The sequence below is a fragment of the Phocoena sinus genome, chromosome 15 (genome assembly GCF_008692025.1).
Source record: "Phocoena sinus isolate mPhoSin1 chromosome 15, mPhoSin1.pri, whole genome shotgun sequence".
In the NCBI taxonomy this organism is placed as follows: Eukaryota; Metazoa; Chordata; class Mammalia; order Artiodactyla; family Phocoenidae; genus Phocoena; species Phocoena sinus.
This window is the reverse complement of record NC_045777.1, coordinates 18432521-18459416: the sequence shown is the minus strand read 5'-3', so window position 1 is coordinate 18459416 and position 26896 is coordinate 18432521. Positions and strand designations below refer to the sequence as shown.

Here is a 26896-nt window from a genome sequence, read left to right as displayed (position 1 = left end):
TGGCGTGGCCAAAAAATTAAACAAACAAACAAAAACACTACAATGAGGTACCACCTCACACCAGTCAAAATGGCCATCATCAAAAAATCTACAAACAATAAATGCTGGAGAAAGTGTGGAGAAAAGGGAACCCTCCTACACTGCTGGTGAGAATGTAAATTGTTTCAGCCACTATGGAAAAGAGTAGGAGGTTCCTCAAAAAACCAAAAATAGAGCTATCATATGATCCAACAATCCCACTCCTGGGCATATATCCGGACAAAACCACAATTCGAAAAGATACATGCACCTCAATGTTCACTGCAGCACTATTTACAATAGCCAAGACACGGAAGAAACCTAAATGTCCATTGACAGACGAATGGAAAAAGAAGATGTGGTATATATACACAATGGAATATTACTCAGCCATAAGAAGGAATGAAATAATGCCATTTGCAGCAACATGGATGGACATAGAGATTATCATACTAAGTGAAGTAAGCCAGACAAAGACAAATATCATGTAATATCACTTATATGTGGAATCTAAAAAAAAATGAACTTATATACAAAATAGAAATAGACCCACAGACATAGAAAACAAACTTATGGTTCCCAAAGGGGAAAGCAGGGGAAGGATAAATTAGGAGTTTTCAATTAACATATACACACTACTATTTGTAAAATAGATAACCAACAAGGACCTACTGTATAGCACAGGGAACCATACTCAGTACTTTGTAATAATCTATAATGGAAAAGAATCTGAAAAAAAAATAGATATATAGTACATCCCTTCTCAGAGCCCCAGTGTTCTCATCTGTAGTACAGGAAGTGACAGCACCTAACCTCCTCTGTATGCGATAGGACCGACTTTTGATAAATGTTAGCAATGTTGACGTGTGTTCATAGAGGCAGGACCTAAGATTTCTCTCTTTCTGTGGATGACACCTTTGTGAGCTGGCTCCAAATGAGACTGTGAGGCCGAAGGGGATGACTGATTCCCGCGTGTCCCTCAAAGTGAGAGAAGAAACAGTTAAAGCAGCTAGTGATTGAAGTGCCCCCATCCCTACCCTGAGCGGATGCTGGCAGCTGCAATGGCAGCTCTGCCCTCCTGGACCCAAGACCCTGACTTTGCTGCTCTCTGGTACCGAGGGAATCCCGGCCAGCCTGCCTCAGGTCTTCTCCCTGCCCTTCACTCCAGCCGGCCCTGGGGCCCCTCAGCTTGTCCCCTCTCCCTCCAAGCGGAGGCTGGTGCCTGCTCTTCCTTCTTTCTCAGCTGGGCTTGTTCCCCAGATGACCCTACAGCTGCCTCTTTCCAAAATTAGCTGGATCCTGCATTTGACTCTGGTAATAAATTACCCAAATGGAGAAAATTGAGTAGTTAACTGGTTCACAGGAAGATAATTAGATTTGCTGAGTCCCTGTTATAGGCAAATAAAGAGGAGGATTGTTTCTCAATTGCCTTCATTAAAGGGAGTTGCTCTCATCCAGGGGCCCTGCCCTGGAGGCCATCAGGGCCCTGTAGGGTTCCCTAGCGCTCCTGGTGCTTCATTCCCAAATAGAGAGTCAGGTGATACAGCGTAGCCAGTGCAGGCTTCCAACTCTAAAAGCCTGGAGTTGAAGCCCCAGCTCCACCACTTACCATCTTTGTGACCTTGGGCATCTGATACAACCTCTCTGAGCCTCACTTTCCTCATCTGAAAATGGGAATAGTGTTATGTGCCTCACAGGGGTATTAGAAGAATTGAATGACATAATGTAAAAAAAAAATACATGGTTCTTCACCCATTGATAAATTTTTCATTGATAAAGTTCATGAAGTTCATTGTTCGTTGATGAAGTGTTCATTGGTTGGGAGCTAGTTTACCATAGTATCATCATTACTGTTGCCACCACAGCACCATGCCTCCCTATCATGGAAACAGATCAGAGTCTCTCAGCCAGTGAAACATACGTGGAACCAGGGGAACGTTAAGTCAACATTAAATCAAGCATTATATGCTGATTGATGCAGAGCTTACACCGGATGGGGAAGACGTGAGGGTCTCTTCCAGCCTATTCAGCTCGTCCCTGTCTTCCTGATATTGGCTCTGCCTTTTGGTCCTAGGCTCTCTGGGTCACCATGTGGCCACCCATCTCTCAGCAGCAAGTTCCCAGAAAGCCCCTCCTAAACACAGCAACTCATACCCACCCATGAGCCCCAGCCCCTTGACTTTTAAAATTTCATTTACTCCTCTCAAGCCCAGCACCCTCTAGGGTTTATCACTCTGACACTTCTGGTAGGTATAGATCTACATGTAGAAGTCAAGGGAGTTCTCTGGTGGCCTAGTGGTTAGGATTCCAGGCTTTCACTGCCATAGCCCAGGTTCAATCCCTGGTCGAGGAACTGAGATCCCTCAAGCCCCTCGGCATGGAAAAAAAAAAAAAAAGGAAGTCAAAAGCCAGACCTTTGACTGGCAGTTCTGGAGCCAGACTACTTGAGTTTGAATTCAGTGTGGGCATCTGTTGTGCCTTTATAAAACGGGGTTGATAACAGTAGTACCCACGTCATAGAGTTATTATGACTAAATACATGTGTGGTGATTAGAGCAGTGCTTGGAATTTGTAAGTGCTCAAAAAGTGCTATCTATTATTACCATCTAGTTTTGATGTTGGATTAGGGCAAGGAGAGGTCTATAGATAGAATGGAGAAAGGCAGGGCCAGAGGGCTTCACCTGGGTGTGGACTCAGAGTAGAATATCTTAGAGACACTTGGACCATCTCCACTGGGAAGATTAACTTCTGGGTATAACTTCTCATATCCTCTTAGGTAACTATGTTGTATTGTCTCGTTTCTGCTCGAACCCTTGACAGTTAATCCTCCGGACTCACTCTCAGCAGATAATTTTGCTTTTTGTTTCACTGAGAATATACAAGTGATTGGAAAAGAACTTTGACAAGCACACATTTACTCCCCACCTGGACTCTGTCCATATATCCTGCTTTCCTTTCTGTCACTACAGATGAACTGCCTGTGTTCTTTCCCAAGGCCAACCTTTGCCTTATCACTAGATCCCATCCTTTCCTTCTTACTCAAGGACATCACTCCAGCAATTTACTCTCTCTTTCTTGAAGCATCATTTTTTTTTTTCTACTGGAACATCCTATCAGCATAAAAATATGCTTTATTTCTTCATTATAAAAAACAAAGCAAGGGAGTTCCCTGGTGGTATAGTACTTAGGATTCAGCGCTGTCACTGTTGTGGCCCAGGTTCAATCCCTGGTCGGGGAACTGAGATCCTGCAAGCTGAGTGGTAAGGCCAAAAAAAAACCCACAAAGAAGCAAAACCCTCTTGATCTCAACAACCTTTCCAGCTATTACCTCACTGTTTGGCTTCCCTGTACAGCAAAACTTGTTGAAAGTAGTTGTTAATAATTGCTGTGTCCAAATTTTTCTCCTCCCGTTCTCTCTTGAATCCACTCCACTTAGATTTTCACAGCCACCACTCTACCAAGACTGGATTATTGTAATCACTAATGGCCTCCATATTGCTAAATCCAGTGGTCAATGGACAGTTATTATTTTGCTTGACCATGAGTTGGAGAGGGGTTATCTGGCCACCAAATCTCTCTTTCTTCCTATCTGGACCTTATCTCCTAAACTTATCTGTAGTTACATATGGCCACATGACTGGGTTCTGGCCAATGGAATGTGGGTGGAAGGGAGTTATGCAACTTCCAAGCCTGACTCATAGAAACGTCTTGTACTGGATACTTGCTCCTCCAGATCCACTCCTCACCTTCCTCACGCTGTTATGTGCCTCGGGAGCCTAACCGCTGGGGACTTTTATCAATGAGCCTTCTGGTTTCTGGTTGGGTTGAGGCAATGGGAGGTACCTGCAGGAGACTGAAGGGAGGGAACAGAGTGGGGTCAGGGTATTTGTTCCCCTGGCTCTCTCCTGTGGGGTTGAGTTGGCTGTTTTCCTCTGATTCAAATCAAAGCTTCAGTCCAGCATCTCTCCTCATGTAGTTCTTTCTCTCCCCCATTTCCACTACCATTTACTTTCTCTCTGTCTCTTCAGACCTGGGGTGGTAATAGCTCCCACTATCAACCATATCAGAGTTATAGGAATCCTGTAATAGTTTTCCTGCCCCTGCTCACAGCTTTTTTTTTTCTTTCTTTTTTTTTACTTTTTGGCCGTACTGCACAGCATGTGGGACCTTTGTCCCCTGACCAGGGATGGAACCCGCGTTCCGTGCATTGGGAGTGCAGAGTCTTAACCACTGGACCATCAGGGAAGTCCTACTCACACCTTTATAGGTAGTCTCTTTGTTAAACCTTTCTCAAATTACCCAACTTGAATGTGTCCTGTTTCTTGCCAGACTCTTACCAATACATTTCCCGTGCACCATCCTCAACTGCCACCCCCATTTACTGGCTGACATCGGCACCCTTAGTGACCTTGAAAACCACAAGTTGAGGGACTTCCTTGGTGGCGCAGTGGTTAAGAATCTGCCTGCTAATGCAGGGGAAAAGGGTTTGAACCCTGGTCTGGGAAGATCCCACATGCCGCGGAGCAACTAAGCCCGTGTGCCACTACTGAGCCTGTGCTCTAGAGCCTGCGAGCCACAACTGCTGAGCCTATATGACACAACTACTGAAGCCTGCATGCCTAGAGCCCATGCTCCACAACAAGAGAAGCCTCCACAATGAGAAGCCCACGCACCGCAATGACGAGTAGTCCCCACTCGCTGCAACTAGAGAAAGCCTGCACACAGCAGCAAAGACCCAATGCAGCCAAAAATAAATAAATAAATAAAATTGAAAAAGAAAACCACAAGCTGAAGATGACTCAGCCTCTGGCATCACGGGACCCTGATTATCACCATGGAGCAGAGAACCGCTTCTCCTTTCCTTTTATCCTTCCCCTCTGCTGCTGAATATACTTTATACGAGTGAGAAATAAACATATTGCCTATGCCACTGAGACATGGGGATGTCTCTATCACGGCAGATTAGTTCTGCTGGGACTAATACAACCTACCTGCAGTATTTGGCACAGTTGATGATTCTCTGTTCTTGGAAACACTTCCTGTGCTTACCTTCCATGACGGTGCATGCTTCTAGTTTTCCTTCTACTTCAATAACTACTCTTTCTTAGTCTTCTCTGTTGCTTCTTCCTCATCTCTCCAACTAAGCTGGATTTCCCCAGACTCAGTCCTTGATGCTCTTCTTTATCTCCACTTACTTCCTGGTGACCTCATCCAGTCTCATGGCTCTAAACACCCCCAAATTTATATCTCCAACCCTGACTTCTCTCAAGAACTCTTGGTATGCATATCCAACTACTTGCTTGATATCCTTCTTTAGATGTCTAATAGCATCTCAGACATAACATGTCCAAAATTAAATTTCAGACCTGTTCAAAACTTGCTCATCCTATAGCATCACCATGTCAGGAAACAGCAACTCCATGCTTCCAATTGCTTAGCCCCAAAACCTTGGTCTATCTCTTTTTCTCTTATCCTATGTTCAATTTGTCAGCAAATCCTATCAGCTCTATCTTCAAAATATATTCAGAATCTAACCGTTTTACCATCTGTGCTATCTTGGCCTCAGGAGGTACCAGGATTTGAGAAGGGAAACAGTCCTGCCACATCACTGTCAGCATCATCTATTACTGAATCCTAGCCTTGAACTGGTTTGATTGTGGATTCTTCCAAGAACTCTTTCCTAAACCCCATCAAATCTTCCTGGTTCTCTCCTCAGACACAGACCTATAGACCGGACTGTTTCCAGAGAACTCATTCTCTCATCCCAGCAGACACAGGGCATCAAGACCTCCTATAAGGAACATTCAGCAGAGGAATGGGATAAGCACCATTAACAGCTTTTAGCACAATTTGAACTGGCTCTGGGGTGGGAGAATAAATAGTTTTGAGGAGATCTTCACCCCCAAAACCTCAAAGAATGGTCACTGGATCCTCATTGAGCTCTGTTTCCCTAGCGTAGAAACTGACCTTCTCCTTAGGATTCCAAAGATATTTATCTGGGTCATTCCCCAGATAAATATAGGTAAGTATAAAAGCTAGCTCATTCCTATCAACCAAAGGATGGATGTTGACACAGTCAGGAGCTCACCTGGGAAGTCTGGATCCCATAGAAGCCAGAGTGATGCTTTACTGACTCCCAATAATGTTTTTTTTTTTTTTTTTTTTTTTGTAGGTACGTGGGCCTCCCACTGCCGCGCTACTCCCCCCCGCCGCCGCGGAGCACAGGCTCCGGACGCGCAGGCCCAGCGGCCATGGCTCACGGGCCCAGCAGCTCCGCAGCACGCGGGAGCCTCCCGGACCAGGGCACGAACCCGCGTCCCCCGCATCGGCAGGCGGACCCCCAACCACCGCGCCACCAGGGAAGCCCCCAATAATATATTTTAAGCAGAAGAATGGTATGACTAGATTTGTAACCTAGAAAAAGTTACTCTGAAAAACAAAAACAAAATAAAGGGATTACCTTGGAAGCTGATGTGAAAAATGAAATGACGAGGGACAAGAATGTATGGAGAGAGACCAGGAAGGTGTGGCAGCAATCCATATGTTGAGAGGAGATGAGTGGGGTGATCTGAGGAAAGGCGATGCAAATAAGGATGGAGGGAAATGGCTGAATTCAAGAAACAGTATTCTCTTTTCTTTAGAAGGAGTGATCTTTCTAAAAAGCACCTCGAATACATGACTCTCTAAAGTTCTTCCATAGCTGCCCAGGGCCTCCAAGCTGGAGCTCAAAGTCCTCAGCATGGCTCATCTCAGCTCTGTGTACACCACAGGCTCTGCCATCCTGAGATGCTGTCAGTGCCCCATAAGCACGAGGGGAGCTCAGGCACCCAAAGGTTTGCACAAAAAGTTCTTTCATGCCTCATGTGCCTTATTCCCAAAATTTCTGTCCTGTGGCTTCTGTCCCAACCACTAAAATACTAACACCAAGTTCATCAATGACTTCCTTCTTGTTAAATCTAAAATACATTTTGAATTCTTATCTTATTTGATCTCAACATTTGGCTACTTCTGCTTCTTCAAATATATATATATTTCCCATTTTTATAGTATGTGCTCAGCCCTATTCCGGGTGCAAGGGATAGAGTGTTGGGAAAAGCAGACATTATTCTCGGCCTCGAATAAGATGTTAAGTGGTCCAACCAAGGATAGAAGTGGAGGGGGCACTTCCCTGGTGGCGCAGTGGATAAGACTCCATGCTCCCAATGCAAGGGGCCCAGGTTCGATTCCTGGTCAGGGACCTAGATCCCACATGCATGCTGCAACTAAGAGTTTGCATGCCACAACTAAGGAGCCTGCCTGCTGCAACTAAGACCCAGTGCAACCAAATAAATAAATAAATATTAAAAAAAAAAAAAGGATAGGAGTGGAGGAACACTAGTAATTGAAGGAGAGGAATAAAAAGCCAAGCAACTTGACCTGTTATTATTTATCATGGTTTTGGAGGTTCTAGAAAATGCCAAAAGAGAAAATGAAATAACTAACATAAGCATTGGAAATAAAAAGCTAAAAAAATCTTATTTTCCTTTTTTAAAAAAGTATTTATTTATTTATTTATGGTTGCATTGGGTCTTTGTTGCTGCGCACAGGCTTTTCTCTAGTTGCAGCAAGCAGGGGCTACTCTTCGTTGCGGTGCATGGGCTTATCGTTGCAGTGGCTTCTCTTGTTACAGAGCACAGGCTCTAGGTGCACAGGCTTCAGTAGTTGTGGCTCGTGGGCTCTGGAGCACAGGATCAGTAGTTGTGGCACATAGGCTTAGTTGCTCTGTGGCATGTGGGATCTTCCTGGACTAGGGATCAAACCCATGTCCCCCCCCTGCATTGGCAGGTGAACTCTTAACCACTGCACCACCAGGGAAGTCCCTAAAAATATCTTATTTTCTAATGTTATTGTTTAATAACAAAATGCAAGAGGTTCCACTAAAAATATATATATATGAATAAGATAATTTGATAAGGCGGATTCTTACAAGATAAATATATAAAAAATCCATAGCATTTCTCTCATTTTACTAATAAATACCTAGAAATGGAAATGGGGAAATATTCTATTAATAATAACTTCAAAACATCAAGAATATTTAAGACTGCATTTAATAAGAAAGGCATAGGAGGGAACCCCCTGTCTGTCCAATGGTTAGGACTCATTGCTCTCACTGCCGAGGGCCTGGGTTCAATTCCTGGTTGGGGGACTAAGATCCGACAAGCCACTCGGCATGGCCAAAAATAATTACATTAAATTAAAAAGTCAAAAACTTAAGAACTGGGCTTCCCTGGTGGCGCAGTGGTTGGGAGTCCGCCTGCCGATGCAGGGGACGCGGGTTCGTGCCCCGGTCCGGGAGGATCCCACATGCCGCGGAGCGGCTGGGCCCGTGAGCCACACCTACTGAGCCTGCGCGTCTGGAGCCTGTGCTCCGCAGCAAGAAAGGCCGCGATAGTGAGAGGCCTGCGCACCGTGATGAAGAGTGGCCCCCCGCTTGCCACGACTAAAGAAAGCCCTCGCACAGAAACGAAGACCCAACCCAGCAAAAATAAATTAATTAATAAACTCCTACCCCCAACATCTAAAAAAAAAAAAAAAAAAAAAACTTAAGAACTAATTATAAAAAAGGAAAGGCATAGGAAAAGCTGTATAAAAACTGTACAGTTTATTGGAAGACATAAAGAAATCAATAAAAAGTGGAGGGAAAGCTTAATATAAAAATGTTAATTTTCTCCAAATCTATATGTCAATTTATTGGAATTCCATTTAGATTATCATAGGGTTTTGTTTGAATTGGATAAAGTGACCTCGTAGGAAAGAACAAATGCCTGAAAACTATGAAGAGTCTTATATTATCAGATATTAATTAATAGAGAAAAGGAAATTGAGGTAACAAGATTTTACATCCACTAGACTGCTAAAGAATAAAAAGGAACTATTGCTGGTAAAGATGTGGAGAAATGGTGCTCTTATACATTGTTGATGGAAATGTAAATGATGCAGGGAATTCCCTGGCAGTCCAGTGGTTAGTACTCTACGCTTTCACTGCTGAGGGCCCAGTTTCAATCCCTGGCTGGGGAACTAAGATCCGACAAGCCACGGGGCAGAGCCAAAAAAAAAAAAAAAAAAAGAAATGTAAATGATGCAGGCTTTCTGGAAATCAATCTAGTAACATCTATTAAAATTTAAAATACATACACCCTAAGAAAAAAAGTACATATACCCTTCATCCTTCATCCAGCTAGCCTACTTTTAGGATTCTATCCCTCAGAAACAACAGCAACAGTAAACAAGAACATATGTTTACTACTTCATTGTGTTAATAGTAAGAGAAAAATTGGAAACAAAGCAAATGTCCAATAATGGGAGGATTGGGGAATCAGGTCTGGTACTTGTTTGAAGTCACCAAAAAATATGAATTAGAGCTATACTAATTGACATGGATAGAATTTCACAAGGTAGTATTGACTGAAGAAAACAAGATGAAGAAAGTATTTTTTCCCTCCCTGAAAATAATGAAAAAAACCTATACAGTAAGTCCCCTACATATGAACCTTCAAGTTGCGAACTTTCAAAGATGTGAACATGCGTTCACATGTCCAGTCCCATAAGTTAGTTCACATGTCTGGGGTACATTGTCATGTGCGTGCATCCTCTACAAGTGTTTGTGCTTTTGTGTTCTTTACTGTACAGTACTGTATAGAGTACAGTAGTACAGTATCTTTATTTCAAGTCCAGGATGTCCAGAAGCAAGTGTAAACGCAGCGGTGATACAGCTGGTACTGCTAAAAGCGCAGAGAGACAAGAGGAAGAAGGAGTAACTGAAGAACCGAAGAGATTCATGACACAGGCAATGGCAAGGGGATTTTCTTTATCTGAGGAGGCACTGTTAATTTTTGAGGCACAGGATCCAAACGTAGAACAGTACACGAAGGTCGCAGCAGCCATTCAGAACGCAATCCAGTGCTACCTTTATCTATGACGAGAAAAAAAGAGCTACTACCCAGACATCAGTGGATTATTTTTTCAAGAGGGTAGATAGAATTGAATCCAGCAAGGAACCAGAACCTAAGCCATCAACGTCAGGCGTGAGTGAAATTACAGCTTGCCCTCCGTCTCCTATTGTTGACGATCCTTCAGCTTTACCATCTCCCACCTCCTCTCCCTCCTCCAATCAGTAACTCTTCTTGCCTGTTCACTCGATGCCAACCTCTGTATGCCATCTGTTGTACTGTATTACTGTACTTTTCAAGGTAATGTACTGTAAGATTAAAAATGTTTTATTTTTGGGTTTTTAAAAAAATGTATTATTTATGTAAAAAGTATTATAAACCTATTACAGTACAGTTCTATATAGCCGATTGTGTTAGTTGGGTTTGTAAGCTAACTTTGTTGGACTTACGAACAAATCGGACTTATGAATGCACTCTTGGAACGGAACTCGTTCATATGTACGGGACTTACTGTATAATACTTGTGTACATGTCTTAAATAAGTCTGAATATAATTATATATGCATGAGGGGAATATGAAAGTTTATTAAGATAGGATTAGATTCACCTGTAAACGAACAAGACCCAAAATAACAATGGCTTAAATAAGATAGTCCCAGGGGCTTCCCTGGTGGCGTAGTGGTTGAGAGTCCACCTGCCGATGCAGGAGACACGGGTTCGTGCCCCGGTCCGGGAAGATCCCACATGCCGCGGAGCGGCTGGGCCCGTGCGCCATGGCCGCTGAGCCTGCGCGTCCGTAGCCTGCGCGCCACAACGGGAGAGGCCACAACAGTGAGAGGCCCGCATACCGCCAAAAAAAAAAAAAAAAAGATAGTCCCATTTTTCCCTTATGTTAAGGTCCAGATGTAGGCAATCTTGAGCTGATGTGGTTTTTCTCTTTCATAAAAACCTCTGGAATCCAGGCTCCTTCCAGCTTTCTGCTCTGCCGTAACTAGCATGTGAACTTCATCCTCAAAGTCCAGTCTACCCAGACTTATCCTCAGACTTCACGTCCCAAGCAGCAGGAAAGACAAAGTGGTTAGAGAAGGGAAAAGGATGTAAGCAGTCTCTTGAGGAAGATTTCTGGATGTAGCAAAAAAACCCCACGCTCATTGGTCAAAACTTAGTCACATGAACACATCTAGCTGCAAGGGAGAATGGGAAATGTAGTCTTGAGAATATCTTTTTTTTGCGGTATGCGGGCCTCTCACTGTATTTCTTATATTGAACCACTTTATTGACTTCTCTTATTAGTTTCAGTAATATTTTCAGTTGGATTTCATGGATTTCCTAAAATGAAAAGAGTATAGTCTGGATGTAAAGATAATTTGCTATTTATTTTAATATCGATCTCGTTTATTTCTTTTTCTTAACTAATGACATTGTTCTGAGACTTCAGAAACATTTTGATTAGCAGCAATAATAGTTAGCACCTCATTTAATGGAAACAATGTTTGATGTTTTACCATTAAGTTTGCTGCTGTGGCTTCTGATTTAAAAAAAAATGTGTATCCTTGGCCCTCCTGTTCTTTGCTTACTAAGATATTTACCGCCATTGTTGCCATTATTGTCATTATCATCATTATCTGAAATAGATGTCACATCTTAATTAATGCATTTTTGGCATATATTGAGATGACCATAGGCTTTTGTCCTTTCACCATCTAATGTATTACAGAATGCTTGATTCAACACACATTATTTAATGTTGAACCAATCATTCTTCCTGGAATAAACACTATGTGATCCTGATGCACAATTCTTTTAATATACTGCTGCTGGGTATAACTTACTAATATTTTATTTAAGACTTTCATGTCTATAAATGCCTATTTAGACTTTTGTATTATAAAACACACTGCATTTTTGTATTATAAATTACATCTTTTCCTGTGCTAGTTTAAATATCTAGTTAAAATGACATAGAAATGGTATTTTAAAATAAGATTTCCTAGAACTCATTCATAAAACCATCTGGGTGCTGTTGCTTGTGGGCTTAGATTATTTACAACCTTTTCCATTTTATCAAGGGGTTTTGGTTCTTTAGAATCAATTTTAGGAACTTATATTTTCAAGAAAGCCATTTCAGATAAATTTTTAGACATATAACATAAATTTTAACATTTGGCATTGTGGGTTTTTTTTGTGTTTTATCCCCTATTTTTTTGCTCATGCTTGATAGTTCTAAATTTTTCTGCTTCTGTATTACCCCCTCCTTTTTAAAAGAGCCAGCTCTTAGGTTTATCAACTCTATTTTTTTTGCTTTCTCATTTATTGATTTCCACTTCTATCTTTAATAAGTCCTCTTTCTTAAAATATCTGTGTTCTACTCTCACATTTGTTGATGACTCTGCTGGGAGAATTCCAGTTCAAAAAATATGTTTTTTTCACAAAGACATAAAAATGCCATTATTCCATTATAATAACAATGAAATAAAATTGTTTACATTAGCTATGTGTGTAATACCTAGTGATGTCAAGTATGTGAAGGAAAGCTACTTTCAGACATCAATGATAGGAATGCATGTTGATACAGCCATTCTGGCAGGCAACTTGGCAATATGTATGAAAAGCTTAAGTGGGTATGCATTTCAATTAACTATTCTATTTCTAGCAATTTATGCTTAGACAAATAACTAGTCCAGTAGGTATATATATATATATATATATTTTTTTTTTTTTTTTTTTTTTTTTTTTTTCAGCACGTGGGCCTCTCACTGTTGTGGCCCCTCCTGCTGCGGAGCACAGGCTCCAGATGCGCAGGCTCAGCGGCCATGGCTCACGGGCCCAGCCGCTCCGCGGCATGTGGGATCCTCCTGGACCGGGACACGAACCCACGTCCCCTGCATCAGCAGGTGGACTCCCAACCACTGCGCCACCAGGGAAGCCCGTAGATATATATTTAAAAGTATATGTTTCAGAATATCATTTTTAGCAGTGAAAATTAAGAGATTGAATAAATGACGTTATAGCCATACAATAAAAGACAATGCAGCCATTAAAAAGGATGTGATAGGTTTATGTTTTGAATTGATATAAAAAAGCTGGTTAAAGATAACAATATATGATTCTAGTTATGTAACTACACTGCATGTAATCTGAAAGGCTATTGATTGAAGTGTGAGGGTGGATATTTCTGTCAACAGGCTATGCATCTTTCCTATTCATGATTTGTGCCATTCTTTTAATAAGTATGCCTTAATAGAAAAAAGTAATTTTGAAAAAAGAATTCCCAGTTGTTCACATATTCTGGGGTATATATAATAAACATTTACTAGATGCTATGCTGGGCACGGGAGGTGATGAGGAAAAGGAGAATTAATGCAGTTCTTCACTTGGATGGTGAAGAGAAGGTAATATTGGTTGCCTAGAGAGCACAGAGGATTAATGGAAGGATCCCCCCATCCAGGAAGTAGAGACTTCAAAAGACAGAGCAGGAGCCCCTGAAAATCCAAAAGGGAGGGCAGGCATCTTATCTTGCCCCAGTCTATCCAGATCTTTTAGGTTTCCTCCAACCCTGAAATACTGGCTCCTGTCTCCCTCTTTTGACTTAGCTTCCTACACATACTCAACATCTCTCACAAGTGCCCTGGGCTTCTGTCCTTCAAAACACCCACAATTCCCAAAATGTCTCACACATCTTTGTGTCCCCCTGTCTTTCCTGATGTGGTTCCTCTCTAGTCGTTCCTATTACTTTTCCCTAGAACAACATCCCTTGGTTCTATAAGATCCTGCTTGTGGTAGATTAGATGATTATTCAGCAGATATTCATTGCTTCTCACTACACCTCCATGGGAAGAATGTATTTCCTTGCACCTTGATTGTCAGCTTTGCCATATGACCTACTTTGGCCAATGGGATATTAGTACACATGAGGTCCAGAATGCACGGAATAGACCTGAACCAAATCCATGGCTTAGAGCCATGCTCATGTAAGCCCAGACAAGATCAAGGGCAATGCCCAGCAAACCTCCAGTCACCTGAGTGAGAAATTTACTAATACTATATGTATTGTTGCTTGACACTGAGATAATTTCAGTGTTTGTTATGCAGCAGTGGCTGACTGATACACAGTTAATAAGGTCTTTCGCCCTTGCTTGTTGTGTTTTGGACTTATCCTCTGGGTCCCCCCTCCAATCCTACCTCCCATATAGTACAACTTCAGAAAAGCTTTTATCATACTGTATTGTGATTATCTGATTAACATGCACTGTTAAGCTTCTAAGTGCATCTAAACGTTCTGGGAGATCTGTAGTTGAATTCCTCTTTGGAAACCTAAAAACATCCATTGACACTCACTGAATAGCTAAAATTTGTGATTAGTGAGCAAGTTACACCAAAATCTATGAATCTGTGAGCATGTGAGCACAGGTTGCAACAAGTTGAATACATAATGCTTGATATTTTCATGTACCCGTTGGATAACAGAGAGAGGCCAGCCATTGAACCTACCTCAGAAAAGGGAAAAGAATATGGATGGGGATCATGACCCATGAATTCTACCCTAGGGGAGGAAATAAAGGGGGAAAAACACCTCCCTTCTTTGAAGCAGTGTCTCAGTCTGTTTGGGCTGCCATAACAAATTACCATAGAGGAGGTGGTTTGCAAACAACATATATTTATTTCTCACAGTTCTGGAGGCTGGGAAGTCCAAGATCAAGGTACTTGGTAGATTTGGTGTTCGGTGAGGGTCTGCTTCCTGGTTCATAGATAACCTTCTTTTAATTGTGTCCTCACATGGAGGAAGGGGGTGAGGAAACTCTCTGGGGTCTCCTTTATTATTTATTTATGTTATCATTTTTAATTTTGGCCACGCCACATGGTTTGTGGGATCTTAGTTCCCAAACCAGGAATTGAACCCAGGCGCTCAGCAGTTAAAGTGTGGAGTCCTAACCACTGAACCACCAGAGAATTCCCTGGGGTCTCTTTTATAAGGGCACTAATCACATTGGTAAAGGCTCCACCTTCATGACTTAATCACCTCCCAAAGGCCCCACCTCCTCATACCGTCATATTGGGGATTAGGTTTCAACACATGAATTTGGGGAGGGACACAAACATTCGGTCTATAGCAAGCATTGATTAAAAATTATAGGACAGGGCTTCCCTGGTGGCACAGTAGTTGCGAGTCCGCCTCCTGATGCAGGGGACGCGAGTTCGTGCCCTGGTCCAGGAGGATCCCACATGCCACAGAGCGGCTAGGCCTGTAAGCCATGGCCGCTAAGTCTGTGCGTTCGGAGCCTGTGCTCCGCAACGGGAGAGGCCACTACAGTGAGAGGCCCGCATACCACACACACACACAAAAAAATTATAGAACATCCAAAGCTGTTTTGATGTTTGAAAAAAGGAGAAGCCTTGACCAATAAAGTCTGAAGGCAGTGTGGGTGAGAACTGAATGTTGTTTATGACTGTCTGGGTAGGAAAATAATGGTTGGTCAAATGACCTTTGATTACGCTCTGTCTCGCATTGTAAGAAAATTCTCATTGTTGATTTAAAAAATACCAAATGCCAGAATTGTGCCTAGTCTGAAGGAAGGAGTCACCCATGATTCTGGCAAAACTCTCAATCACCAAAGTCTAGGGGACTTCCCTGGTGGTCCAGTGGTTAAGACTTTGAGCTTCCACTGCAGGAGGCATGCGTTTGATCCCTTCTCGGGGAACTAAGATCCCACATGCCATGCTGTGTAGCCAAAAAAAATCACCAAAGTCTAGTCCAGGGTCATTACTAGCACATGGCACATGCTTGATATAAGTGTGTGCTGAACGAATCAACAAATGAATATTTAAGTGTGCAGAAAGGGGATTGGGCATGTCCTCTGCAGACCAACCAATCCACAGAGATATTCCAGAACATGAGTGTCTTCAAGGACCCTGGAGAAACATGTGTGACCCCATCTTAAATCTGAAGTTGGTATGAACTTAAAGAAGTCCAGTTACATGTGCAATATTCCTGAAAAAGCAATTTTCCAATTATATCACAAGCCTTAAAAATGCCTGTACCCTTTGACCTAAAAATACTCTTCCTAGGGAGCGCTCTTGAAGGAATTAATCAGAGACATAGATAAAGATCTAAAATCACATTTGTTACACGGGTATTCCTAATAACAACAACAACAAAAATAAGGACTTGTTACCACAAACTGCTTTGTGACTTGTCAGTTACTGTGGGCACTGTCAAATTTGCTGTGTCATCTGTCTTCAGAGATTCAGGACAATTTAATTCAAAGGGGCCAGGACTGGGAGAAGGGATAGAGAGAGGGAAGGGGAGAAAGGTGGAGAGAGAAAGAGAGGAAAGGAGGAAAAAAAGAGTCAGGAATGGAGAGAGTCAGGGAGAGAGAGTAAAAAAGAAACAGGAACAGGGATGGAGACAGAACAAAGACAGCAGTTCCTGGTGAGTTGCATGTGGTGAAAAAATGTTTGTGGAATAAAGACTTAAAAGGGGAAAGAGTCAGAGATGGGAGTGGATTGAGAGGCGGGCTCCCAGCTCCCGACCACATTAGACCTCATTCACCCTGGAACACCCGCCGCTGAGACCCTGGCACACAGGGAGAGGAAGCTGGCAGCAGGGTGGAGAAGAGGGAGGCAGGGAAGGGGCAGGGCTCTTGGCACTGGCTGCTGAGACCCTGGGTGAGCAGGGCAGAGGGAGGAGGGCTGCCTGACTCTGTCATGGGCTGGGCTTGCAGGGAAAGAGCTCAGGTCACGTGGGGGTGGTGGTGCCATGTTGTAAGACCCTTGTGGTGGGTTTGGATGACACTGCCTCCCCCACCTTCCATGAACTCCTGTTTGCTGTGGGAGTCACCTTATCGATTTTCACTGGGAACTGCTGTTGCAATGCTGTAGCTGCCTTTGGATATTCTTGCAATGACTTTAGAACTTATCCTTCAGTTATTTCAAGTTTGTCCTTTTCATGCATAACTCAGATCTCAGAGGAGGAATCTTATCCCTTTCCCCTCTTGGTAGACTGGTGCGTGTGTGTGTGTGTGTGTGTGTGTGTGTGTGTGTGTGCAGTGCACGTGTGGTGGATTATATTTTCTCTGGCTCGGAATCCCTGCTTCCACTGAATGAGTTCAGTTTCAGGACCGTCTTGCCTTCTCATCCTGCCCTTCTGGTGCGCACTGCAGCATCGCATCCCAAGCAGCCTTACCCCAAACATCACGCCCACACAGTGTCTGTATGAGTAGCAGTCCTTACTGAAGGTCTGGTGCAACAGAGACATTTTATACTGCCCTGTGGCTCATCCCCTTCTCCACCTCAAACTCCCAGCTTTTGCCTCTTCTTACCCCTCCAGGTTTCCTTCAGAAGCCCAATTCTCTCCCTTTGATTTGAAACAACTTAAGTCTCCACCCTTTCCTCATCTCAGGGTCTACCTTTCACATCTGCAGCATGCTTACAGTGCTTTATAAACAAAGGGCTGCCCACTCTGTCCCACTTTGCAGTAGCCAAGAACCAGCAAGGACTCTGAAAGATGAGGCTGTCTTAGATTGAGTTTCCAGAAGCAGAGACTTGAAGAGGATTCATGTAAAAATTATTTATTTAAGAAGTGTTCCCAGAGGGCTTCCCTGGTGGTGCAGTGGTTAAGAATCTGCCTTCCAGTGCACGGGACATGGGTTCAATCCCTGGTCCGGGAAGATCCCACATGCCACGGAGCAATTAAGCCCGTGCGCCACAACTACTGAAGTCTGCATGCCTAGAGCCTGTGCTCCGCAACATGAGAAGCCACCGCAGTGAGAAGCCTACGCACTGCAATGAAGAGTAGCCCCTGCGCACAGCAACAAAGACCCAATGCAGCCAAAAATAAATATAAATAAAATAAAATAAAATTTAAAAAAAAGAAGTGTTCCCAGAAAAAAAACTGGTTGGGCAGTGAGTGGGGAAGTGAGACCTGGGAAGAAAGGAGGCTAAGGAAACAGAGAGAGCAAGCAGAGTCCCAAGGCGGGGCAGGCCTGGAGCAATCTCTCATGGGAACTCTGGAGACAGTTTAAAATTAACCCCACAGAGACTTCCCTGGTGGTCCAGTGGTTAAGACTGCGCTCCCAATGCAGGGGGCCCGGGTTCAATCCCTAGGTCAGGGAACTAGATCCCGCATACACGCCGCAAATAAAGATCCTGCAAGTGGCAACTAAGATCCCGGGGCAGCCAAATAAATAAATAAGTAAATAACAAAGGAGCAAGAAAGCTGGAGGGCTATACCCCCATGTTTTCAGTCATTTGTTTGTTAAGGGCTAATCCTGAAACCCGGCAAGACCCTGTGGGGCTTCTGGGCACAAAAGCCTTTCTGTGTCCCCTTCTCTGAGTTCCAAAGGGCAGGTTCAAACAGTTGCTAATCAGGGAAAGGAGGGGATGTGGAGATTAGGGAGGAGCAGTCAAGAAACAATACTGCAGCCTTGGGGTAGGGTTCTGCTTCCTCCTCAAGGGATACACATAATATCTTTGAGCTCTTCTGCAGAACTAAACCCCCCACCACACAGAAGATGTTCCAGAGAGAAGGTCACAGTTCAATAACCTGGAGAACCACAGATCACGAGACCACCTCATGCCAGAAGATCTCTAGACTGAAGGAATGCAGGTCCTGACGCACCTGGATCCTTATCAGCAACCCCTCCCCTTGACTAAAACTCCTCACAACCCTCCCCCCACCCCAACCCCCGGGTTGGGACACAGAGCTTTGAGGGCATTAGCCCACTGTAAGCCCCTCTGCCTGGCAAAGCAATAAAGCTATTCTTTTCTAGTTCACCCAAATCTCTGTCTCTGAGATTTAATTTGGTGTTGGGGTACACAGGCCAGATTCGGCGTCAGCCCTGGCGGGGGGGTGGGTGGGACACACATTCCTAGGTTCTCTACCAAGAGATCAGGTGCAGGCTTCTGGGAGCAACATCACAAGGAGACCTAGTGTGCATAAAAACAGTCCAGGAGCCCTGGGGGCTCTGGGCACAGCACCAATAGTATCTGCTTTGGGGCCTTTCCCTTCCCCTCCCTTCCCCATCTCTGCGAGGGAAAGGTTGCCATGTAGAGGATGATTTCCTCACTGATGGGAGTCATGCCACCCCTTAGCAGAAGCAGCTGTCACTGAGGATATGGTGTTGGCATGTGTGGTATAGTGAGAAATATACTTGGTTTCCATCCCTGGTACCGGGAGCCGAGCTCCTAAAATCCCTGTACTTTCCTAAGGGATAGGAGTATCTTTTGTTATTCACAACAAGCCCTCTCTAAGACATCTGAGTTTATGCTAATGAGATGACCTGGGGGAGGGGGCCCTGCATAGCCTCAGGAAGGGGCTGGTCACTAGAAAGACTGAGTGATTCACAAGATTGGAACTTTCAGTCCCACCCCCTGATCTAAGGGAAGGGGTTGGGGGCTGCAGATCAAGTTCCATAAAAACTTTTGCACAAGGAGATTTGATAAGCTTCTGGGTTGGTGAACACACCCACTTGCTGGGAGGGCAGAGCACCCTAGACCCACAAACAGAAGCTCCTGAGCTCAGGACGCTTCTTGACTTCACCTCCGTGGACCTCTTCCGTGGGCTGCTCATCTGTATCCTTTGTGATATCCTTTTTAATAAACTGGTAAATGTAAGTAAATGTCTCCCTGAGCTTTGTGAGCAGTTCTAACCAATCTATAGCCGGTGGGTCAGAAGCAGAGGTGACAACCTGGACTTACACCTGAAACCGAAAGGGACCCTGTGGGGCTCCTGGGCACAAAAGCAGAATTTGACAAAAGACAATAATCATTCATGATAAAAACTCATAGCCAACTAAGAATAAAAGGGACCTTCCTTTTCCTGATAAAGAATATCTACAAGTGAAAAACACTACAGCATACATTATGCTTACTGGTAAGTTATTGAACACATTCTCTGTGGAATCAGGAAAGGGACAAGGATACGCTGTATCAACACTTCCAATTTATCATTGCATTGGAGGCTTGCCAGTAAAAATAAAATAAAATAAAGATATGAAGATTGAAGAAGAAGAAGAAAAAAAAAGCCTTTCTGTGTCCCCCGAGTTTTGTTTGTATGAAATAGGCTTCATTCAGCCTCCTTTACCTTCCCTGAGCTCTAAAGGACAGGTTCAAACAGTCCCTAATCAGGGAAGGGAAGGGATGTGGAGACAAGGGAGGAGCAGTCAAAAAACATAGTGCAGCCTTGGGGCAGGGTCCTGGTTCCCCCTCAAGGGATACACATAACAATATTTTTGAGCTGTTTTGCAGAGACTAAAAGCCCCACCAGGTGAAAGAAGTTAACAGTATGCTGCCCACAAGCACGAAGACTCCAGACCAGCTGGAGCCAGAAGGTTGATGATGATGATGACTCCCAATTACCTCACCACCAACCAATGAGAAGAATGTCCGTGAGCTGATCATGCCCTCCTCTTTGAACCATTATGATAAAACTCCTCACTACCCTCTCCAGGTCAGAGCACACAGTTTTGAGGATATTAGCCCACTGTGGCCCCCTTTGCCTGACAAAGCAATAAAGCTATTCTTTTCTACTTCACTCAAAACTGTCTCCGAGATTGAACTCAGTACTGGTGTACAGAGGCCGAATTTTGGCATCACATCTGAATTTGGGGCAGTCTTGCAGGACTGAGCCCTTAACCTGTGGCCTCTGGTGCTAACTCTAGGTAGACAGTCAGAATTGAGTTCAACTGTCGGACACCCAGTCGGTATCTGCTAAGAGCTGGAAGACTTGCTTGGTGGTATTGAAAATACCCCAGAGCATACTTCTTCCTTCTCCCATTTTCCAGCCTCTCTCAGGCATGGGTTAGCATCTCAGGAGGGCTGCAGGGTGCTCACGGTCGGAAAGGAAAGGTGAGCACTCACACCAAGTCCTGGGATCAGCCCCCCAGAACCTACACGTGGAACTACTCAGCTCCCCTCCTAGAGGGGGAAATAGAGTCCCCACCCCAGGTCATGGAGCCCTGGCTCCTTTCAGAACCTGCCCCACCTGACTTTGGTTTGCCAGATGCCAAGGGCAAGTTAGCATTATGTTTGAGATGCAGCTCTCCTGTCTGTGGCTATCTACCCCATGCTGGAAGCAAGGTAGCCAGGGTTGTTGTTGCCCATGTCCTGGCTTTTGGGGATGGCCCTCTGACAGAGGATGAGAAATCTGCTGTTTTCCCCACTTCATGAAGTTACCCTCAGGGACTGGAGTCATAGCCACATGGACCCCTTGAGTCTGAGGGGCTGCTGGTGACCTCTGCGACCCTGCGCTGTCCCTCAAGAGTGTGCAACGGTGCCTCCCCTGGGATTAACTCTCCTAACAGGGGGAATGGGGTGGGTGAGATACAGCTGGATCTTGGCCATCAATGCTTTTCCGGTAGACTTGCGCTTGCTCCAGCCGAGCGTGACTCTCTTTCCTCATTTCAACAGCGCCCTCCTCTGCTGCTCTCCGCACAAGTGTCACCGTTCTGAACACACGCGCAGAGAACTCCTCTCTGCTCACCACAGAACTGGATACCGTGTCAGGCATCTGGCCAGCCATGGCAAGGCTCTGGGAGCCGGAGGCTGCTGCAGACTTCCTGCAGTCTCCTCTGCTCCTCCTCTCGGGTATTTTCCACATTCCAACGCCTGTGCATTGTGGAGGCCGTGACACTGAAAACACGTGCATTTCTTTCCACCTTGTCCCCAAAGCCTCAGAATGAGAGTAGAGAAATTAACAGGGAAAAAGCATGTATCCACAAGGACCAAGAGGGCTGGAGAGGATGCAGGAACAGAAGACAGATGATAAGAAAAGCTGAAAAGTCAGTGGTAACTGATTTAGGAGAGCAGAGAAGGCTGAAATCTAACCCTGAGAAGGGAGGTCGTGCACAGTAAGAGGCAGCAGGTGGACTCCTTGCCACAGGACTCCAACTGGAACAGCCCTGAAGATGGGGATGAGGGGTAGGACTGAAAATAGGAAGTGAGACTTGGCTGTGCAGCTGTTTGAGGCACAGGGAGACCCCCAGACCTCCACTCCTGCCCCACACAACCAGACGACTGCCCTCCCCTGCGGTGGAAGACGATGGGCAAGTCAAACTAAGAGGTTCTGGACTCGGAGACATGAGGCACAGTTGAGAACAGGGCTAAAAACGGGCATTCAGTGAAAGCCTACCTGGAGGTGGGTGGCGAACGCCTCACTCACTTTCCCTGCCCAGCAGCCAGAATGATGGTAGATCAGCTTACATCCTCTGGGAGGAAGAATGGAAGATTCCTCTCTTGGAAATCGACTAGGCCAAGAGAAAAGACCTATTAGCATCTGGTGTTTCCCTGGTGAAATAGCCGAGTGCCCAACTGATCAGCCTACTGTAAAGCCCACGTGCAGACAAGCCCCACCCATGCACCCAGGACTCAGAATCGGCATTGTGGTGCCTTTACTCATGTCAGAGACAACAGCTAAGCATCCCTTGACATGAGAGGGGAGTTTCTAACATGAAAGATAGAGACCTAAATACATTAATCACCCAACCAACCACCCTAGGAGGGAACAGGGAATGCAGAAAGCAAAAGAAAATTGCAAGAAAATTCTAAACCTTGTTTGTTTTGGGACCCAGGGCAGGCTGCCTCAAAATATGTCTCCATGGCATATTGATTATTTTCAATTAAGGTTACTTGAGAAACAGCTGGTAAAAAAATGATTTATATAGAAAACCCCACTCTAACTCCCTGAAAACTGGGAAATAATTCTCCCATATGAAAGTACCCTTCCAAACCAGGAGGAAAGCAACCTTATCACCAGAATTAGGGAACTCAAGGCTAAGAAAGCTATAAACAAACTTCATTACTTATTCTTTAGTCTGTTACCTTAAGCACAAGCCCCGCTGATTTATGAAATCCTCACAAATAATTATGTATTTCTTTGTCTAAAAGTGATATATAAACAGCCTGCTTTGGTCACTTAGAGGGTCCTATTTCTATGAGACCTCTGTGATCACAAATTAATTTTTTTTCTCCTGTTAATCTGTCTTGTGTCAATTTAACTATTAGAGCAGCCAAAAGAACTCAAGAGGGGAAAGGGGGAAATTTCCCCTTCCATGATATTTGTATCTACGAAAACTACAAACAGGAGTAACAGAAGAAAAGGAACTTAGAATAAGAGCTTTAAAAAATTCAAAACATCTTAGCAGAAATTTTAAAAAGCCAATAGATGATTTAGAGCATAATTTGAGAAATTCTGAGAGTAGAAAAAAACTACAAAGAAAGAGCAAACAGGACAGAAGAGCTAATAAAATTCAAGGCTTAGCCCAGAAGATTCAACAATTGACTGATGTAAGTTTCAGAGAAAAGAGAAAATGAGGGAAGGAAATGACCGGACTAGTAGACATGATAGGGAAAAAAAAAGGAAATAACTTAATTCTCCTTTGGAGAATAGTTAAATAAATTGTACTATCTCCATACAATGGAATGCTACACTGCAATGAAGTGATACTAAACTATAGGTATGTGCATAGATGACTCTTAGGAACAATGTGGAAGGAGATGCAAGCCACAGAAGAGTGCTGTTTCTGTGTGTGATGCCATTTCTACGATGTTCAGAAGCAAGCAACAGTCAGCAAGGTACAGTTTAGCGACACATACGTGAATAGTAAAACAATAAAGAAAAGCAAGTGAATTAGGAGAAAAGTCATGAGAGTGGTTATGTGGCTGGTGGAGTGTTAGGGCATGAGGGGTGGCCCTGGAAGGCAGGACATGGGATCAGAAAAGAGCACATGGGGGACTTCCCTGGTGATCCAGTGGTTAAGAATCGCCTTCCAATGCAGGGGATGCGGGTTCGAGTCCTGGTTAGGGAACTAAGATCTCACATGATGCAGGTCAACTAAGCCTGTGCGCCACAACTCCTGAGCACGCGGGCCACAACCAGAGAGCCCACACGCCACAACTACAGAGCCCACACGCTCTGGAGCCCACTCGCCACAACTAGAGAGAAGTCTGTGCACCACAACGAGGAGCCTGCGCACCACAGCAGAAGATCCCACGTGCCGCAACGAAGATCCTGCATGCCACAACTAAGACCCAACGCAGCCATAAATATTTAAAAAAAAAAAAGAGCACATAGAGAAGTTCCAGGTATTGATAATATCCTACTTCCTAAGTTGGGTGGTGGGTTCATGGGTGTTTATTTTACTATGATGCTTCATAACTAATATTATTCGTATTCTTATATATTGGGTTGGCTAAAAAGTTCATTCGGGTTTTCTGTAAGATGTTAACAGAAAACCTGAACGAACTTTTTTTTTTTTTTTTTCTGCAGTACGCGGGCCTCTCACTGTTTTGGTCTCTCCCATTGCAGAGCACAGGCTCTGGACGCGCAGGCTCAGTGGCCATGGCTCACGGGCCCAGCCGCTCTGCAGCCTGTGGGATCTTCCCAGACTGGGGCACGAACCCATGTCCCCTGCACCGGCAGGCGGACTCTCAACCACTGCGCCACCAGGGAAGCCCCTGAACGAACTTTTGGTCAACCCAGTATATGTCAAATGTTTCCCTTTCTCTCTCTTTCTCTGACTGTCTCTCTCTCCCTCACACAAACACTATAAGAAAATTTCTCTGAATTGGGGATATGAGTTTCTAGATTAATAGAGCCTTAGAGTCCAATGCAATGAGGGGGAAAAAACCCTACACCAAAGTACATCTTTACGAAATTTCAGAACATCAGAGAATCATACAAGCAATAAGAGAGGAAAGACAACTCATATTAAAAAACTGAGAATCAAAACAGTTGGTCCTCTGTAAGACTGAAATTAGAAGACAACAAACCTAGATTCTGAAGGAACAAGATTCCTATCTAGAATTCTAGGCCCATGAAAGTAGCAAATGAGAGAACAGAATTAAGATAAACTCAAACAAGTAAGGCCTTAAAATTTTTATTTTCTGTGTATCCCTTCTCAAAATGAGAGAATTGTGCTCCACCAAAAATGAACCCGTAAATCAAGAAAGAGGAAATCACGGAAACCAGGACACGGGGATTCCAAGACAGAAAAGAGGCAAAAGGAATAAAAAGGATGCTAGTTGAGGGAAATTTCCCCAAAACAGCAGGAAGCAGGCACAGCACAACCCAGTTTGGAGCAAGGGAACAAGAAAACTCCAGGAGAGATTTCTCCATGAAAAACATACAACTGACCGTTGCCTAATATTTAAATGAATGGAGAGGAGATTTACAGTTTTGTGCAACAGCTTCAGGAAGAATTACTGATCGGCACATAGAAAACTAAGCCAAAACCAACCAACCAAGATTCCACTTATATACTCCAAGGAAAACCAAAAGTTGTATAGGAAAGGGTATGTAAATGTAATATACAATGTGGCTCATGAGTATATAATATTTACATAATCCTGAATATTGATGGAACCAAAAATTACAAAACAACTACATAGGAAGAATGAAGGCATTGAAAGTATGTTTGTGGGTAAGAGTGCGTGGAATTTAAGGGAATCAAATCTGTATCTTCTGTAGTTGTAAGTAAATGCTTAAGTTCTAAAATGAAAAGAATCAACCAAAATAGTAGGATAGGGAACACTCCTGAACTCAATTTGTGAGGCTATCAAACCCTGAACCAAAACACGAGTAGGACAGCCGAAGATAGGAATTTATAGCCCGGTTGACTCATAAACATAGACGTGAAATTTTGAATTAATATTTAGCAAGGTGAATACAGCAGAAGCAAGCTGTTCTTACCTCATTAATGCAAAGTTTGTCCAACTTAAAAAAAAGTATTACTATAAATCATCACAACAATAGCTTAAAGGAGAAAATCTACATGATTATCTTGATAGGCACAGGAAAGGCATTTGATTAAATTCAGCACTCATTTATGCTAAAAATAATCTTAGCCAACTAGGAGAAGAAAGAAATTTCTTTAACTTGATGAAAATTTTCTACCAATAATTTATACATATAAAATACTTAAATGGTGAAGTATTAGACACATTCCCTTTAAAATCAGGAAGGTGACTTGTCAAATCAACACATTGTACATCTTAAACAATATTATATGTCAAATACATTTTAATTAAAAAATCAGGATATAATCTTAAAAAAAATCAGGAAGATAACAAGGGTGTCCTATAAAATCTTTCTATTCAACATTGCATTTGGACAGTCTGGCCAGTACAGTAAGACAAGAAAAAGAAATGATATAAAGATCATAAAGGGAGAAAAAAACCCTATCTTGTTCTGAGGGAACAAGATTCCAGCCTAGAATTCTAGAGCCAAACTCAAAAATTAGAGAGAAGAATTAAGACAAGTTCAGACAAGTATCAAAAAGTGTATCTTCCATGCATCCTGTGTTAGTTTCTTATTGCTGCTATAACAAATTATCACAAATTTAGTGGTTTAAAACGACACAAATTTATTCTCTTACACTTCTGGAGGTCTGAAATTAGTCTTATGGGACTGAGGTGTCAGCTGGGCTTGTTCCTTCTAGAGGCTCTTGGGAAGGATCTGTTTTCTTGTATTTTCTGGCTTCTAAAGATGGCTTGTGTTCCTTGGCTTGTGGCCTCTTCTGCCATCACCAAAGCACATCACCCCAACCCATCATCACATCATCTCTCCCTGCCTCTGTCATTACATAGCCTTCACTGTCTATGACAAATTCTGTCTGCCTCTTAAAAGGAACTCTGTGATAATCCAGAAAAATCTCCCCATCTCAAGACCCTTAATTTCATCACATCTACAGAGTCCATTTTGTCACGTAAGATAACATAGTCACAGGTTTAGGAGACTGTGATGCAGGCATCTAGGATGTGGGTACTCAGTCTACTGCACATCATTCTCATGAAATCATTCACAGGTTACATGATTGTCTACATAGAAAAAGCCAAGATAATTTACAAACAGATTATTAGAAAAACTAAGAGAGTTTAGCAAGGTGATTCAATTGTTTTCCTATAATTCAGACACAAAGATTTGGAAAATATAATTTAAAAAAAGATGTTAT

General features: G+C 43.5%; 1 long non-coding RNA gene across 1 annotated transcript in view; it reads right to left on the bottom strand.

Annotated features, from left to right (window-relative positions):
• The window catches only part of LOC116740962, a 45257-nt gene extending 23072 nt beyond the window's left edge, over positions 1 to 22185 (bottom strand). The window contains exon 1 of the long non-coding RNA XR_004345989.1: positions 22078 to 22185. This is a non-coding gene — a long non-coding RNA (uncharacterized LOC116740962). The remainder of the gene's footprint in view (positions 1 to 22077) is intronic.
• Positions 22186 to 26896: the final 4711 nt, after the last annotated feature.